Here is an 18770-nt window from a genome sequence, read left to right as displayed (position 1 = left end):
GTCAATCGTTTCGTCTTCTTTCCGGTTTGGATTTAATCCTTGCTCGTTGTATTGTTGCATTCCCGACCTGTTAACTCGAAGCTGATTCTCGTAAGTGAAATGGGATTTTCGCTCGTACCGAAACCGGGAGTGCCGTTCAAAGTATATACATATTAAGTATATACATCGCGCGATCAAATATAAAATTTTTAATCGCATCGAAATAGTGCGGAAATCGTTAAGTATCGCGCGTAAAATAGTGAAAATAGCGATATAAAAATATCGCTCGTGAGTGCGGGAGTGCCGTTCAAATTACGCGCGTCAAGAACATGAGAGGAGGAGGAGGCCTGGGAGAGACATCAGGCACCTGTGAAGCAACTCTATGGTAAATAAATTATCGCTTATATATTATTATTTATTAATTGCGTATGCGCGATTTAAATTAAGTAATTAATCGCGTAATTTGATTTTTTATTTACATGACTTAAACAAGAGAAGAAGAGAGAAATTTTTACATAAAAACTGTAATTTAAAAGTTTCTACGTTCGAATAGCTTTTAATAGAATTTTTAAATTATTACTTATTAGTAGAATTTTTCAAAATTTATAAAATTGTTTATCTGCTTATTATTTATGTGCGTCGGATATAAAATTAAATGCATATAATAATAATTTTTTGACCGTGATTACAATTTGAATCTTCTTTGTATGTTACAGACCAACAAACTATTGTGAGAGGAGGAGGAGGCCTGGGAGAGGCATCTTGCATCGGCGAAGCAACATGATGGTAAATTTATTATTTGTATATCAATTGTTATAAATCATATGCATAATAATTCGTTCTTATAATTTAAAGGAATTAAAGAGAAAATTACAGAGAAAGATTTTTATAAATATAAAAATTTCTATTTAAAAAATAATTTCAAAATTTATAAAATCTTCCCATACGTGTTTATATCTGCTTATTATTTTACACACCGGATATGAAATTCCGCACAATAATAATTTTTTGAAATATTGATTGTATTTTGAGCTTTGTTATAAATGAATTTTATTTTTGTATGTTACAGACGTAGTTTTAACGACAACGTAGTTTCGATATCAACAACTCCGCTGCTGCACATCAATGCCACGGTGAGTGACTAAAACTTTTATTTAATTTTAAGGTAACGGTAGAGATTGTAGATAAATCCGTTGCCTTAAAATGGATGAGCTAGGATAGATTAAATAACTTTTAATAAATTCGTTCGAAATGTATTGCATCTATCGCGAAAATATATTGCAGTTTTTTAATTATAAAGAAAGAAGATCGAGAAAAGGTCATTTTTATATAAATTTTATCTAATTTATTGAAAAGAATATTAAAAATTTTATCAATTACATCTGATGCTAATTTATTCTTATAACGCGTATTTATCTTATTCACTTATCTTATTCTAATTTCTTATAGCTCATCCATTATAGAATTTATTGTAGATATTGTTTTTAAACTTAATGTAAAGCCAAATGATTAATTAATGAAATAACTTGTAATATGTTAAGTGTTATACACATATTAATTTTATATTTTATTATAAATTATGCATTACTATAAAAATTTATTAATTATATATATATTATTATAATATCAATCAATTTTTATTGATAATCTGCACAGAAAATTTTTATATTATAAAAATTTTATATATTATACTAGGCTGCTAACAGCTAAAGTCAGGATGACCATTTACAATTAGGCAGGATACATATACAGATTAGATTAATATATACATAATGTGTCATTTCATTTTGCCGGCATTTATTAAAATAAATATAAACTGCAACGAGATAAAAATAAATATAAGCAGTTATAAAATATTAAAATATAGTATTAAAATAAATATACAAGCATTAATTATATAAATTACAATTGCATCTTTCGAGAGTGACCGTGTTATGTTAAATTCTGTGATACCCGGCATAAATTCTGCCCAATTATAAACGGTTGCTCTTGTTTTATATTTTACCATATGAAATATGGCCGTGTTAGCACTCTAATACAATATATAGAAATTTGTAATTTGGCTTTATTTCAGTTTAAAAAACGAAATGGAATTTATTTTTAAAAATGCTTTAAAAATAAAATCTAAATTATTAAAATTATTTTTTTCAAGAATATTAAGAAAATTGTACATAATTATTAGTGTTTAAGAAATATAATGAATACATTCTTATGCAAATTACACGAAAAATTATCCAAAGTCTACGTATAATGATCATATAATAGTAATTCATTAAATTAACATATTTGATTCTATAGTATATATTTTTGAAATATTCATAAAAGAGTAATTGTTTGTATTTTCATATCAAAGAGTCATTAATAAATTCGAAATCTATTTATAAATTCCATATCGCGCGGAACTGAATATTCATGAAATAAATTATGATGATTACGAAAATAGCCGTTTTAATAAAGGATCTTATTGTCGTCCCTCTCAAATAATATTCTTAAATATTGCTAATTAAAAGTAAAAAAATATCGAATAAGAGTATAAAGAGTCGATGTTAAGTTAGCGATTAAGTATTAGCTTCACAAAATTTAACGATCGCCTTCGATGTTATGAAATTGCGAGTCAATTATTATACGAATTTAATGATTTATTTTCAATTCGATTTATGTATTTACGAATTTCGTATCCGAAATAAATATTCGTAAAATTAATAAATTACGGAAATATATTATATTTATTTCCGCATTCTTTCCCTATTCTTAAACGAAATTGCCATTTTAATAAAGAATCTTATCGCTATCCGCTTATCGCTATTCGTGAAATAATATTCCTGAATATTGCGCTAATTAAATATAAAAAAAATATGGAATAAGAGTGTGAAGATTCGATGTGTTAAGTCAACGATTAAATATTAGCTTTATAAAATTAAACGATCACTTTCGATATTATAGAATCGCGAGTTAATTATTATCAATTTAATAATTTGTTTCTTCGATTATATTTGTGTATTTACGAATTTCGTATCGGAAAATATTCATAAATAAATTAATAAATTACGGTTGCGAAAACCGTGTTTTTCCCGCGTTCTTATACGAGATTATCATTTTAATAAAAGAGTTATCGTTGTTCCTTTTGTTAAATAAACGTTAATGAAAGTTGCGTGGCTCGTACCGCCGAGGAGTCGAAACGATTTTTATCATGGAGAATTATTTCTCACCGGTTCTTGTGAGATCCATTCGCGACGTCTAGTTCGGTGCCCTGTTGAACATTGGGAATTTTTATTGTAAGATTGAAGGAACTAATGCCAGGTTTTCCTGGCAATTTCCGAAAGTAATGATTTCGGTAGTAATTCAACGACGATACGCTTCTTTAACGTCGACTTAATTTAAATAATATATATTTAGATGAAAGAAATGTATCTATTCTTTTCTTCGTTAAAAATGTTCTGTCATTATTAGGATTGGTATTATTATTATTTAATGCCAGAGAGATTTAATAATAGATAAAATATGGATATAGCGTTGTGTGTAAATTTTTATTTTTTAAGTAATTTCATATTGTAATTTTATTAACTTTTTGGGTAAAAATGATTACGAACGAATATATTTCATTAATTATTAATTAATTATCTCATTTGAAAAATTATTTCTAGGTACTGGGGATATTAATATTAGTTTTTAGTTTCTTTTAAGAAACTATTTGCAGGTATTGGACATCGCCATTTTAGAATATTAGTTTTTAGGTATATACCATTTTATATATATGTATAATAAAATACATGCACAAATTCACGTATCCAAAATATTTTTATAATTTTTAATAATGTTATGTATTATATATACGCGAAATTATACATGAATGTTACATAAAATGTGCGAATACTTAAAAATTTCGAGACAAATCGAATGGGTACCTCTATATCAGTAAGATATTCATTAAAAGAAAAGAAATAATTAATTTAAACGTTATAAGAATAAGAATCTAGAGAATTAATCTAGAATTAATTATATATTTAATATTATTTCATTTATTTTATTTTGCACACTATTCGAATTGAAATTTTTTAAATCTTGCTGTTATCGGGCTCGATTCGTCTCGCGCGCGCAGATGGTACCCCAAATTATGTGTTCGCACATTTAACACAAACTCCAATGATGCATGTATTTTATTATTTATAAATATAATCGTTCGTAATCACATTTCTATAAATAAAATCGTTATATCCATTTAATTTTCAATGAAGAAATATATTTCTTAGTAATGGAAGAACATGTTTTCTGACGTGCATATCAATTTCGTGAATTGAACATAATGACAAGGGATAATTGTCGTTGATTTATTACTGAAATCGTTGCTATTGGGAATAGTCCGGAAGATCCGGGATTCGTTCCCTCCTACAGTGACGTTCCCGACGTTCCCGACGTTCAATAGATCACTTAACTTTTCTTCGCAGATTGATCTTACGAAATCTGATGTAGAAACAAGATGTTAATCGTTCTCCATTTTTAAGATCGCTCCTCTTTTTATCGGATATTACCGGTATGTCACTCTCGTATCTGCATTTGAATATTTTGAATATTATCGATTTATTTATTCGTCGTGTTTTATCGCGAATTTTAAATCGCGATTTATCTTATAAAAATTCGCAAATATATCGGTCGGTGAATTGTATATTCGCAAACATTACAGACCTCAAATGTTTGTCGAAACATCTTCGATTTTCTATATTTACGTGACAATAGTTATATCGCGCTCGTGTTTATTGAGAACTTCGATTATTATATTATAAAAATTATACGTATCGCGATCAAATATTCCGCATATTATCGATTTATTTATTCGTCGCGTTTTCTCGTGAATTCAAATCGCCATTTATCTTGTAAAGATTCGTAAATGACAGTGAGTACTATATTCGTAAATATTACAGACATCAAATTGTCTGTCGATATATCTTTACATTTATGCGATAATAATTATATCGCGCGCGATTATAATGTCTGTTCGCGGATGAACGCGTCGTTATGAAAGGCGCGATGCGACAAAGTTTTACTGGAGGACACCACACGATTAACTAATAAAGACGAGCCACGACACGTAATTTTTGTGTTTTTGGTTTTTTATTGCACGACACCACAATTATAAATTAAGAAAAAATATATATATGTGTATACAGAGTCTGAAATTAATCTACTTTCAGATTAGAGCGGTTTTTACACAGCGGTTTGATCGAAGCGGTTTTCCGAAAAACTATTAACGAAAAGAATAGCGAAAGTCCAAGTGAGCAAGCGGTCGGATACTGAAATAGCGGTTTTAACAAAGCGGTTTTACCTAAAGATGCGGTTGAACGTAAAGTGCGAGACTTCGGCGGTGCTCGCTTGCGGTGCCCGTTATATAGGGCGCAGATTTTTGGGCCCGCTGCGACGTGGCCCAATAATTTTAATTAGTTAGCGGTGACCTCATGGCGCCGCGCACAATTGGCCGCCGATCTGGTCTGACGTCGACTTTTTCGCGGTTGCCATGCGCGCAGTCGTTTTAGAACAGCTGATTGGCGATCAGCTGTTCGTGACGTATGGGCGCGCATGCCCGTGCGTCACGCTGATTTTGTCGACGGTTGACGTTGTTGTTGTCACTGTTTATGACACGCGTTTCTTATGCCCCCAAAAAAATTGGAGATAATACGAACGATCGAGTTTTTCTGAAAAATAGATATCTCGAGAAGTTTCTCGACGCCCGTTAAATTCGAATTTGCGAATTTATAATATATTGAAAAATGCGGATTTTACTTGCGAATAATTTTTAAGCGAAATGATATTTCGGTTTTCGAACATGTCTATTGAAGCTTCGATTATTATATTATAAAAATTATACATATCGCAATCGGATATTCCGAATATTATCGATTTATTTAATTGTCGAGTTTTCTCGGGAATTTTAAATCGCGATCTTATAATTTAATCGTTGACTTATACATCGAAGCTTTGTCTCTCTTTCCATGTCTTTGAATATTGTCTTTAATAAGTCCGCGCAAAATGCGCCAGTAATGCAAATACTTTCTTCTACAATCGTAGAAATGATCAATAATTTTATTAATGACTCCTTTGATCACGATTATTTACGTTATATATAATTACGTTACATTAAATTCTATTATTGCATATCTATTATTAATAATAAATGTCGCGTAATTAATTATCGCTAATCATTCTCGGCTAATCATTCTCGTTCTGGACTATGTAAACATTTTTAGTAAATTTTATATTATACGTATATTTTGGACATTTTCGTGTAATAAATTATTCCATGTAATAAATTATTTTGTATTAAATTTCATTTCGTGTAATAAATTGTTCCATGTAATAAATTATTTTGTATTAAATTTCAAATTATATTTTACATTAACTTTTTTATTAAACCCTGTATTGAAAAAAAATTAAAAATTAAAAAAATTTTTCCTCCTCGATATATCTCTACCTTAACGAAGGCATTTGCCTGGTGAGGAGGTTTGAGTACTCTAATGAACCTAAGAGTTATGCCGGCGGTAACACACGCCGATATTCATATAGACTATTCTTATATTTAAAATAATCTTAAGTATCTTAGATTGCTTCTTAAGATTCCGTTTAGTTAGTAAAATAAGTTATATAATAAGTTATATAATAAATAGTTATATAATATTTTCCAACTTACTTAAGACGATCTTAAATATAAGAGTGAATTATGAATACTGGCCGTCTTTACCGGCAGGGACACCCATGCCGGACAGGTCGAAGGGGAAGAGTCAGACTAAGAGAGATACCAAAATTATTATATTATTTATTCATATTAATTATTTATTATATTAATATATTAATTAATGTATAATAATATTTATTATATTATTATATTAATATTTTTGAATAAAATGAATTATTAATATTTTTGAGTAAAATGAAGCAAAAGAGACAACAATCGAAAGAATAAAGAAAAATAGACTTCAGCAATTTGAATATTTGTTAAAAATGCCTGAAGATAACAAATGGCCACAGAAAGTATTCCGATGGACATCACAAGAAGAAGAAGCGTTTCTACAGTTTTTTAGGGTAAGGCAGTGCGACAGTTCATAACAATCCGAAGACTCTAAGAAAAAGATGCATTGGACAGAGACGCATAACAATTAGACATATAAAAAGACAGCTTGCAAAGAATTATAAAATTTACTAATAATATAATAATAATATATTTTGTAATTATGTTATACTTTATTATTAAGTACATTGTATTATGTTAGGACCTTTTAATAAAATGAGATGTGAATAGATTCGTAAAAGCAGGTTTATTAGGAACGGTTAACAAAACGTGGTGTGTCTTATATGCAAGCTATTTGAGAAGCTTACGAGAACTAACTAACGATAATGAAAGTCGTGATAGTAGCGCCACCATGTCAGGAAGCGCGGATTGCAAAATGAACTAAATGACTAAATATAAAGATTAATACCAACACCTCCTCTCAATACGCGCTTTAGCAAACATATAGTAGTAAAAAGAAAGGAAATGGTTAGACATCAATGTTCTTTATACCTATAGTATCAATACAAAAATAATGCTTTGTTTTAACAAGAGGTTTAGTAAGTACAACAGCGGGCATTTGTGCGGAAGACATGTAGTTTAAAATAAAATTATATCGCTTTATAGCATCTCTAACAAAATGAAATCTTATATCAATATGTTTTGTTCGAGGATGTACTACATGATTCTTTGCTAAATGTTGAGCTCCTATATTATCATTATAAATTGATAGCTTTGTAAACTTATCTAATCCTAATTCTTTAAAAAATTCGCAAATATATATCCCCTCCTTGGTAGCCTCAGCAAGAGCCATATATTCGGCTTCTGTAGATGAAAGGGCAACCGTGCGCTGTTTTTGTGATTTCCAACTGATGGGACCTCCTGATAAAGTTATTACATAGCCTGAATATGACCTTCTATCCATTTGGCATTTTCCCCAGTCAGCGTCAACGTACAATTGAGCAGAATCTCCAGATTTCTGAAAAACTATTCCATAATTAACAGTACCTTTTAAATATCTAAGAACTCTCTTAGCCGCTGCATAATGAATTGTCGTGTTACAGTCATTAAATTGAGAGAGAACGCTAACAGCATGGGCAATATCGGGTCTCGTTGCGACTGCAAGATACATTAATGCGCCCACTAACTCCCTGTAAGGCCTCCTCTCGTCCCTCTCATTAGTATTCGCTTTATGAAGGATAGTGTCTTTGTCCATAGGTGTAACTATTGGATTACAATTTTCCATGCCATATCTCTTTAGTAAGTCCAAGATGTATCTTCTTTGAGATAGAGTGATTCTTCCTTGTTCTTGTTGTATCTCTATCCCTAAACAATAATTAGCCTTTCCTAAGTCCTTCATGTCAAACGTCTTAGATAATTCCATCTTGATGCTTTTAATCCAATTCGGATCGGTAGATGTAATTAACATATCATCCACATATATAATCATATATAAGGTGTGACTTCCCCTTCTGCCACGATACACACATGGATCAGAAATAGTAGGCTCGAGATTTAATTCCTTTAATTTCTTGCTTAGTCTCTCATGCCACTGTCTCCCAGCTTGTTTAAGTCCATAAATGGCCCTTTTTAAATAACATACAGCATTATTACTGTTATTCAAATCCTTAATTAGCTCCTTGGCGACAGCTCGTATTTGTTTCTTTTCATCTCGATCATTTATTAACTCTTTTAAACAATCTTCTAGTAGAATAGGTTTCTCCATATATATATCTTCCTGAAGATATCCATATAGATAGGCACCTGTTATATCTATTTGTTCAATTGACATATTTAACTCAACCGCTGTTGCCATTATCAGACGAATAGATTCTAGTCGTGCCACCGGTGAAAAGGTATCTATAAAATCCACACCAGGCCGTTGAGCGAAACCCTTCGCTACCACTCGTACTTTTCGCTTTTCAAGACTGCCGTCAGATTTAAATTTGTTAGTTAAAACAACTCGGCAACCAATCACCTTTCCACCTGTGGGACGCTCAACAATTTCAAATGTATTGTCTTTTATTAAATTCTTTATTTCAGATTTAATTGCTTGTCTCCATTCCTTATGATCGTCTCCATTCATTGCCTCGTCCATGGATATCTCTGTCATATTAGCTGCTTGCATAACTAAATTTGCTTCATGATCCATATTATCCTCGGATTCATTTTTATTCTTATTATTAAGATTTAATTGTGTCTCTTCTGCATCTTCTTCTTCGATGTCCTGCTCTTCAATACCCTTTTCTGGATTACAATTGTCAGTAGTAGGAGTTATTTGATGATGAAACAATTTTCTGGGACGACCTCTTTTTCCAGTTCGTAATATCTTTGGTCTTCCACGAGTTCGACATAGATCTTCACATACTTGCTCATTAATTTCTTCCAGTTCTTCTCTTTCGTTATTAGAAGCATCTAGGTGAACTTCATCCAATGATTTCGTATCCTCTTCGCTCGATATATAAATGGTTGATGTTTTATTAGGCGTTAATTCCTTATTAGTATCATCACATTGATGATCTTTATTGATATTTTTATAACAGGAATTTTCTAATATCTTAACATCTCGGGATACAACGACTCTTCTTTCACTTAGAATCCATACCCGATAGGCTTTGGACTTATCTGAATAGCCGATAAATATACCAGTTTTCGATCTTGAATCAAATTTCTTCTTACGTGGATCTTTGTTCAAAATATACGCTTTCATTCCAAAAGTCCGCAAATGCTTCAAACTCGGTACTCTGTTTGTCCATATTTCAAATGGAGTTTTTCCATTTAAGCTCTTTGTCGGACATCTATTTCTCAAATAATTAGCAGTTGACACAGCTTCTGCCCAAAATCCTGTAGACAAATTAGCTTGTAAAAGCATGCATCTGGCCATTTCTATAATAGTACGGTTCTTCCGCTCAGCTATACCATTTTGTTCTGGTGTATGAGGTACGGTAAGACGTCTTTGAATTCCTTCATCCTTTAAAAATGTGTCAAACTTTTCATTACAGTATTCGCGTCCGTTGTCGGTTTGCAAATATTTTATTTTTTGACGGGTACTTTTCTCTACATAATTTTTAAAATCTTTAAATGTTTGGAAAACTTCATCCTTCCGTTTTAAAAAGTAGATTTCAGTCCATCGCGAATAATCGTCAGTAAAAGATACCATATATTTAGATCCTCCAAACGATTCAATACTCATAGGAGCACATACGTCCGAATGGATAATTTCTAACAGATTTGAACATCTCTGTCTGACATTTCTTTCAAAAGGTGTAGACGTCAATTTACCTTGAATACAAGTTTCACATGTAGGCATTTTTAATTCTTCATTGATGAATATTCCGGTTGCTCTTTGATTCTTCACAAGATACATTAAATCTCTTGCATTTAAGTGGCCCAGCCTTTCATGCCATAATTTAAATTGATAAGTGTCATTGTTATTATAGCTGATATTTCTAGATATTTCTGGCAACGTTTCCTTTTTCTTGTATATAATAAAGATTACCAACACGTTGCGCCCTTAATTTAGCTTTTCCATTCTTTCCTATTATGACGGCTCCACGCTTTCCAAAGATTATTTTATTGCCTTTATCTGTAATCCTTGCAACAGATATTAAATTAGCTCTTAAATCCGGAACATATAGTACATCACTAAATTCAACTAGTTTAGCAATCGGTAGCTCGGTGTCCTATTTTACCACATTCGTAGCATTATTATTAAATAATGTAGTAATACCAACATTACCGCCAGCTTTAACCATAGCTAAAGCATTTGTAGCTAAGCTCAATTTCTCGCAATTAACTGGATTTATCCGAATAAACTTCGATTTATCATTGCATAGATGTGTTGTACAACCGCTGTCTAAACACCAAGATCCTTGTCCTGAATCCTCCACTATTGTATAAGCATTGTTATCTTCTTTTACATAAAATAATTCAGTAGCATTTTTGGCACTGTATTTATTTTCGCTCTTCTTAAAGTAACAATCGGTAGCTCGGTGTCCTATTTTACCACATTCGTAGCATTTAAATTTGTTGGATTTTCTTGAATTATAAGTTTCTTTATTAGTCTTCTCTCTTTTGGTTTGTTTCTGCGCTTTATGATGAGGTTTAACTGCCATGGCTCCATGATCCTCAATATCTTTCTGATGCCTCGTTTCAAATTCTTCCAGAATTTTTATCTTTAAAGTCTCAATATCAGGTAAATCGTCTCTGGCTTCAATCGCACACCTGAGCAGTATCCTCTTTCTGGCATTACTGCTCGTAAAAGGCAAAAATATGCTTCAGATCTTATACTAATTGCTAATTCTTTATATACATTTCATGATAAATATTAAATACGAGATAAAAGTTAAGAGTGGCTCGCCGCGTAGCGGCAAGCGAAGAAACACGTGCCACATACTATTATGTCTCTTTTATGTCATCTTTTTCGACAAAGCGAAAATATGTCTTTATAGACATCTTTTCGTTTTGTCGAAAAGATAACTTAAAAAAGATATCTTTTCGTTATCTTTTATTATAATGTGCTGGGATGATATTATTGATAATTCTCTGCCGAAATATTTTACGCACTACATATAGACGCGGAATTTTAAATTATAGAGGTATATTTTATTTTAAATTAATTATTAAACGATTGATCACGGAACCTTTTGTTATGCTAATGATTTGAATTTATTCGATTGTTTTACCGCGCTTTTCTAAAGTCAAATTTTATAATATTTAGTTTTGCATTTTAAAAGACTGACTTAGAGCGAACTAAATAAATAAATAAATAAATAAATAAATGATGTTGAGAAAAAGAAAAAGAAGACACATAAATAAATAAATAAATAATAGTGTGAAAAGAGAGAACATACTAATATTTTTATATAATAAATTATTATTAATTTATTTATTTATATTTTTATTTATATTATTTATATTATCAGAAGGACAAATATGTTACCCTCTGAGAACATTTGTGGACATTGGCTTTGTAGTTCATGTCCACGTTTTCAATGTCCATAGAGGGAGTATCGCTTTCAGGGATCACCTAAAAGCAGGCCAAGAGCGTGCCGATCTTTGGACAGGCGAGTACGTGCCTTTTGAAATTCCGAGCGGAAATTAGTGCTATATTGCAGCGTGAGGTGTTTCTACCACCTGAGAGTTACCTGCGTGGTTCTTTTCGGTGTTTTCTTTGAGGTTTCACCGCTCTCAGCTAGAGTGTGAGGAAATATTGAATATTGTAAGCATGGGAATAATAGATAACCTTAATTCCCCTTCTCAAGGCGGGAGAGATAACTCTCTCCCGCCTTCAAATTTTATACTAACTCAATGTATGAGTGAAAAAATGGAAAGGGATATATCTGATATGCAAAATATAACGCATGATCAAGTAATGGAAATAATTATGAATAAAGCTAGTCTTAAAAGGCAATATTCAAGTACGTCGGAGGACTCCACTGCGTATCCAATGTGGGACCAAACAAAGGAAAAATCAACGGCTTCAACTAAAAATGACTCTAAAAAATCTAAGTCAAAGAAAAAAGCAATAGGAGATTCATCACAAGAGGAATCCCTTCAAAAAGCATCCAAATCAGCAAGTTTAAATAATGATAATATGAAAGGAAATTCTTTAAATAAAGATCTCGACTCGGGAGACAACAATCTCTGGTATGACCGCTACAATAAAGGTCCGTATATTGTTTTTGTCAGAAAAATAAGTGATAACAAATCTAGAGCCACCTCTATAATTGAAGCTTCTAGGTTATTAACTAAGGCGAATATCAAATTTGAAGAAATAGAGCACCATGCTTGGAATACGTGGAAAATTTCTTTCAACTCTTTCCAAGACGCAAATTCAGCCATCCGTAATAAGCTTATCTCGGAAGTGGGATTAACTCTATATATCCCCAAATACAAAGTTCTAAGAAAGGGTGTGATCAAAGGCATTCCTAATGACATTCCATTAAATAAATTGCAGGCTACACTGGAAAAGGATAATCCATTGCTTCGTTTAAATCACATATTCAGAATGAAAAGAAGAGACTCTGTTACAAAAAAATGGATTGACTCTCAGTCGGTCTGTATAGAATTTAAAAGTCAGGATCTTCCGAGGAACATCAAACTCTGGAAAGTCAATTTATTTGTGCAGCCATATATTACTCCCGTAAGAAGATGCTATAAATGTGGTAAGTTGGGCCACACCAGCAAAGGATGCGAACAAGAACAAAACACCTGTTTCAATTGCGGTATAGTACACCCTATATCTGTAGATAACCCGTGTAAGGAATCTCCCAAGTGCATCAACTGCAAAGAACCTCATCATTCTTTAAGTAGAGAATGTCCAAAATTTATGTTTAACGCTGAAATTAATAAAAGAATGGCATTTGATAATGTCTCTTATATGGATGCAAGACGTACTCTCTTGAAACAAAAGAATCAAAGTGAAATCTTCCTTATTAAGGACGCAAGGAACTTTCCAAATCTTAATCCAAGGATAGAATCTCCAAAAACGCCGTCGTTTGCCGACATAATCAAGAGGACTTTTCCGACGACGCTCTCAGCTGATTTTTCTTCAAAAATTAAGGATCTTCTGCTACGGATTTCTACTTCTCCGGATGCGGAACTTATCCTTCAAAAAGTATCCCAACTGGTTAATCTGCATAATAATTCGCAACGAAAAAACGATCTACAAACAGATAGTAAGAAAGCAAATGTTTCAGTCTCTTAGATTAGTTCAATGGAATGCGAAAAGTTTAAGAAATAAAATTAATGATTTGGTTTATTATGCTGCAGACACTGATGTTTTTTTAATTTCAGAGACTTGGTTGGATCCTAAAGATCAAATTACTTTTAAAGGTTTTGATATTGTCCGAAAAGATCGAAGTGATAGAAGGGGGGGCGGCGTGCTAATTATGGTGCGTTCAAATCTAAAGTACAGCATTATTGAGAATATCCCGGACTGTCAAGGTAATCTGGAGGCTTGTGGGATAGAGCTCTTCTTAAAACAGGGTAAGATGTCTATTATCTCTGTCTATAGACCTCCCGATGGCTCACGAATAAATTCTCGTATGTGGCAGAACTTTTTTGCTTACTTCCATGGGGAGTTTTTTATTGGCGGCGATTTTAACTTGCCTTCCGATCAAATTATTCCCCTGGAAGAGGGAATCTTAGATCTCGATATCACAGTACTAAACGATGACTCCCCTACTTTTTGGGATTCAGAAAGAGACCATTGGTCTAAATTGGATTTATCTTTAGCTAGTTCCTCATTAGGAATAAAAACATCATGGCTAGTTAACCAGGACCCCTGGGGCAGTGACCACTTTCCTATTTTCATTTATATGAATATTTCAGTAACTCCTAAATATAAAGTCAGAAGACCTCCAAAACTATATTCCTCCAAGACCGATTGGGTCGCCTTCTCTGAAAACATAGAAAAAGATATCAATAATTATACACCAGATCTTTTAGCAATTTCTGACATACAATCATTATACACATCATTTACTTCTATTATAGTAGATAATATAACTAAAGCAACTCTTAAAGTTCTCCCATCACAAGGAAATACGAATAAAGACAGCACTCACCTTTCTCAAGGTAATTTCCATCCTAGGAGGAAAAATAACTACCCACCCTATATTAAACTCCCTGATCCAAATTCTCCTAAATTGCCTAAGAAAAGAAAAATACCTTGTCCCTGGTGGAATGAAGCATGCGACGTACTCATCCTCGAACGAAAGAAAGCTTTAGATAGATTCAAAGCACAAAAAACGAGAACTAATTTTCTGTTGTATAAAAAAGAAGTAGCAAAAACCAGGATAGGACTTAGGAACATTAAAAAAGAAAATTTTAAATATTTTTGCGATAACTTGAGAAAAGATTCCGATCCTGCTTATGTGTGGAGGAAAGTTAGAACTTTTAAAAATAAAGCTACTCAAGCCGAAACGAAAAATTGCTACAATAAACAGGCAATAGATAATATTTATAACCTAATCTCCTCGCTCTTTCCTCCAGGAACTCCTTCCCCTCCTATCTCACTCCCACATAATGACTTCGATCTCTCGCTGGACACTACATTCTCCCAGATGGAATTAAACTATGTCCTTCTTCATTTAAATAAAAAATCCAGTCCAGGATTAGACAGCATCGATTATAAGATAATTTCAGCACTACCTCCTAATGCAAAAGATCTATTACTAAACATTTATAATAGAATTTTTATTTCTCATTTTTTTCCATCAGAGTGGACGAGGTATTTGGTTTTTCTTATTCCAAAAAATGGAGAAGGCCTTAAATTTCGTCCTATTTCTCTGGCTTCCTGTCTTTGTAAGGTCCTTGAGAGAATGATTTCGAATAGACTTAATTGGTACCTAGAATTCTTTAACCTTCTGCCGAATTCGCAATTCGGTTTTAGAAGAAGTAAAAGTTGTATTGACAACTTAGCTTTTCTTCAATCTAACATTCTCCTTTCTTTTCAAAAAAATCAACCTGCTTTGACTTCCTTTTTAGACATTAAATCAGCCTATGATAATATAATACCACATATTCTTATTCAGAAACTTATTAATCTGGGCATCTCTCCGAATATCCTAGCTTTTATTAAGAATTCTATTTACCTTAGAGAAGTCCATTGTAGGTATGAAGACATTGATGAAACCCTTTACGCGTTTAAAGGTCTTCCCCAGGGTAGTGTCTTGAGTCCTTTATTATACAATATCTATGTTTCAGAATTAGAAAAGAGCTGCGATCCAAATTGTAAAATAATACAGTATGCTGACGATATTGCTATTTTTAGCTCTTCGACAAATCTGGAATATTCTAGATTAATACTTGAAAAATCGGTCAACGATATCGCTATCTCACTCTCTCATCTTGGTTTGGAACTCTCTCCTGAAAAAACGAAATTTTGTAAATTTGTTAAATGTCTTAATTCCAAGGACGACAACACTATACATATAGAAGTTTTGAATAACAAAATCTATGCATCCGCGAAAATTCGATTTCTCGGCATCTTGTTTTCACCCAATTTAAATTGGAGCTATCACATTTCACACATCTGGAAATCCTGTCAATATCCGCTAAAAATACTCCGAAGTTTATGTCATACTTGGTGGGGAGCGGATCCTCGCTTACTTAGAATCATATATATAGCTCTAATAAGATCTAAATTGGATTATGGAAATTTTGTTTTACACAATCTCACTAAATTTCAAAAGACTAAACTCGATCGTATTCAATCCAAAGCAATAAGAATTATACTCGGCCTTAGAATGTCCTCTCCAATTAATTTTCTCCTAGCTGAATTTAAAGAACCTCCTCTTCACATTAGAGCAAAATTTTTGTGTAAAAACTGGATTACTAGAGTTCTATCTCAATCGGATCATCCGATTTTACCTATTTTAAACGAATTAATAAAGATTAAAGATGACCCTACAATTATTAATAGATATACTTCTTCTATTATTTTAGAAACTTTTCATGAAGTATCTTTCATTTCCCACCTAATAGAATCCAATTATAGACCGCTTTGCTACACCAAAAAATATGACTCTATGATCCCAGATAGCAAAGTCTGTAGAAAGCATATCATGCCAAGTGTCTGCTATCAACTAATGTTAGCAAAACGGCTACAAATTTGGTACTAAAGCTGTTATTACCAATTAAGTTGACAAATTGATGTCAAAACTCGAACAGAGTCTGCTCACAGAATCTGACGCAGATTGGTGGCAGAAACCAAGCAGAATCTGCTAACATGACTTGATATCAGATTGTCGGCAAAAATCAAGCAGAATCTGCGTGCGCGCAATTTGACTGCAGATTGACAGCAGAAGTGGAACAGGGTTTGCATGCGTGATCTGATGGCAAATTGGCAACAATCTGCATTTAATTCGATAGTTCCTTCGCTTACCGCTATGTGATGTATTTTCTCGCAATCAAATTTCTGTCAGAAATATATATAAAGTCGCTATTATTAATAAAAGATCAAAAATATAGTAACTATTTCTATCACTTTAATTTCTGATATGTGATACAAGCAGATAAGATTCAGAATATTAAACTGATTGGAATCAATAGGATAAATGGATAATTATTCATTTACTGCCTATTTGAAGCATAAAGGAAGAATTTAATTCTAAATCAATTATATCTCAAGTTTTATAAGTTAAATTTAATTATTTTCACCATTTACTTTATTATTAATTTAATTAAATTGAGTCCTTTACTATGTGAGATATAATTACGATATAACATATTACATATTATATGTTGTATTAGAAGAAAAAATTGTAATTAACCGATAACTCGCCGATAATAGTCTTATTTAACATCTGTAGTAATTAATTTTATTGTATTTATATTACTTATTTATATGAATGACCAGAAGCTGCAGATTCTGCTCGGGATCTGCTGCCAATCTGCCGTCAGATTACGCGCGCGCAGATCCTGCTCGGTTTCTGCCGACAATTTGACATCAAGTGATGTTAGCAGATCCTGCTCGGTTTTTGCTAATAATCTGCTGTCAGATTCTGTGAGCAGGTTTTGCTAGCAAATCGTGAGCCTATTGCGGACATAACGGATGCCAATCTGCTAGCAACTTTTGTGGAAATCTGTCGCCAATCTGCTGGCAAATTGCGCGCATTTTGCTTACCGGGATACTCTAAAATCGTTGCTTGTGCGAGACGATAGAGCAGTAGAAATGCAACATACACTCACCCGCAAAAAAAGCGGTACACCTAAAATTTGAGAAAATTTCATCAAATTTTAAATGATCATAACTTGGTAAATAATGATGGTAAAAATATGTTTAAAAAAACAAAATGAAGGCTGTAATGTCCACTTTAAGAATATTTAAGTGGCAATTATGCTCAGCCATTGTTTTCAAAATGGCGGATAAGGAAGTGAAAGGATGTAAAATTGATTATTAAAGGATCGAGTTTGGGACGGTGCACGGCGTAAATCAGGTAACGCAGCACAATGAGACCAAATGCTCGTGAAAGTGTGGAGTGTTATCTTTAAAATGTTTTTTTACCGAGCTCGATACGATGATTTTTCGCTGAGTTATTCCGAATTTAATTAAAAACGCTCTTTTTTCTTCTTCAATTTGCAGCTCAGCGAATAATTATCGTATCGAGCTCGGTAAAAAAGCATTGTAAAGGTGATACTCCACACTTTCACATGCATTTCGTCCCATTGGGCTGCGATACCTGATTCACGCCACGCACTGGAGCAAAGCGGGAACCTTTATTTATCGGTTTTGTATGCTTTCATTTATCTGCTATTTTGAAAAAAAATGGTTGCACATAATTTCAATTTAATTTAGGTGTGTGTGTGTGTGTGCTCGTTTGTATACCACAAGGATAAGGACCCCGTGGTTCGTCAGCTCCACAGTATTTAAAGACTCCAAACCCTACTTGTGGCGTGTGTGTGTGTGTGTGTGTGCTCGTTTGTATACCACAAGGATAAGGACCCCGTGGTTCGTCAGCTCCACAGTATTTAAAGACTCCAAACACTCCTTGTGGCGTGTGTGTGTGTGTGTGTGTGTGTGCTCGTTTGTATACCACAAGGATAAGGACCCCGTGGTTCGTCAGCTCCACAGTATTTAAAGACTCCAAACCCTCCTTGTGGCGTGTGTGTGTGTGTGTGTGTGTGTGTGTGTGTGTGTGCTCGTTTGTATACCACAAGGATAAGGACCCCGTGGTTCGTCAGCTCCACAGTATTTAAAGACTCCAAACCCTCCTTGTGGCGTGTGTGTTTGTGTGTGTGTGTGTGT

The sequence above is a fragment of the Camponotus vicinus genome, unplaced genomic scaffold (genome assembly GCF_025532165.1).
Source record: "Camponotus vicinus isolate PSW18456_S1 unplaced genomic scaffold, iyCamVici1.0 SCAF_1, whole genome shotgun sequence".
Classification (NCBI taxonomy): Eukaryota; Metazoa; Arthropoda; class Insecta; order Hymenoptera; family Formicidae; genus Camponotus; species Camponotus vicinus.
The sequence above is the reverse complement of the archived record's forward strand: the minus strand, read 5'-3'. Positions refer to the sequence as shown.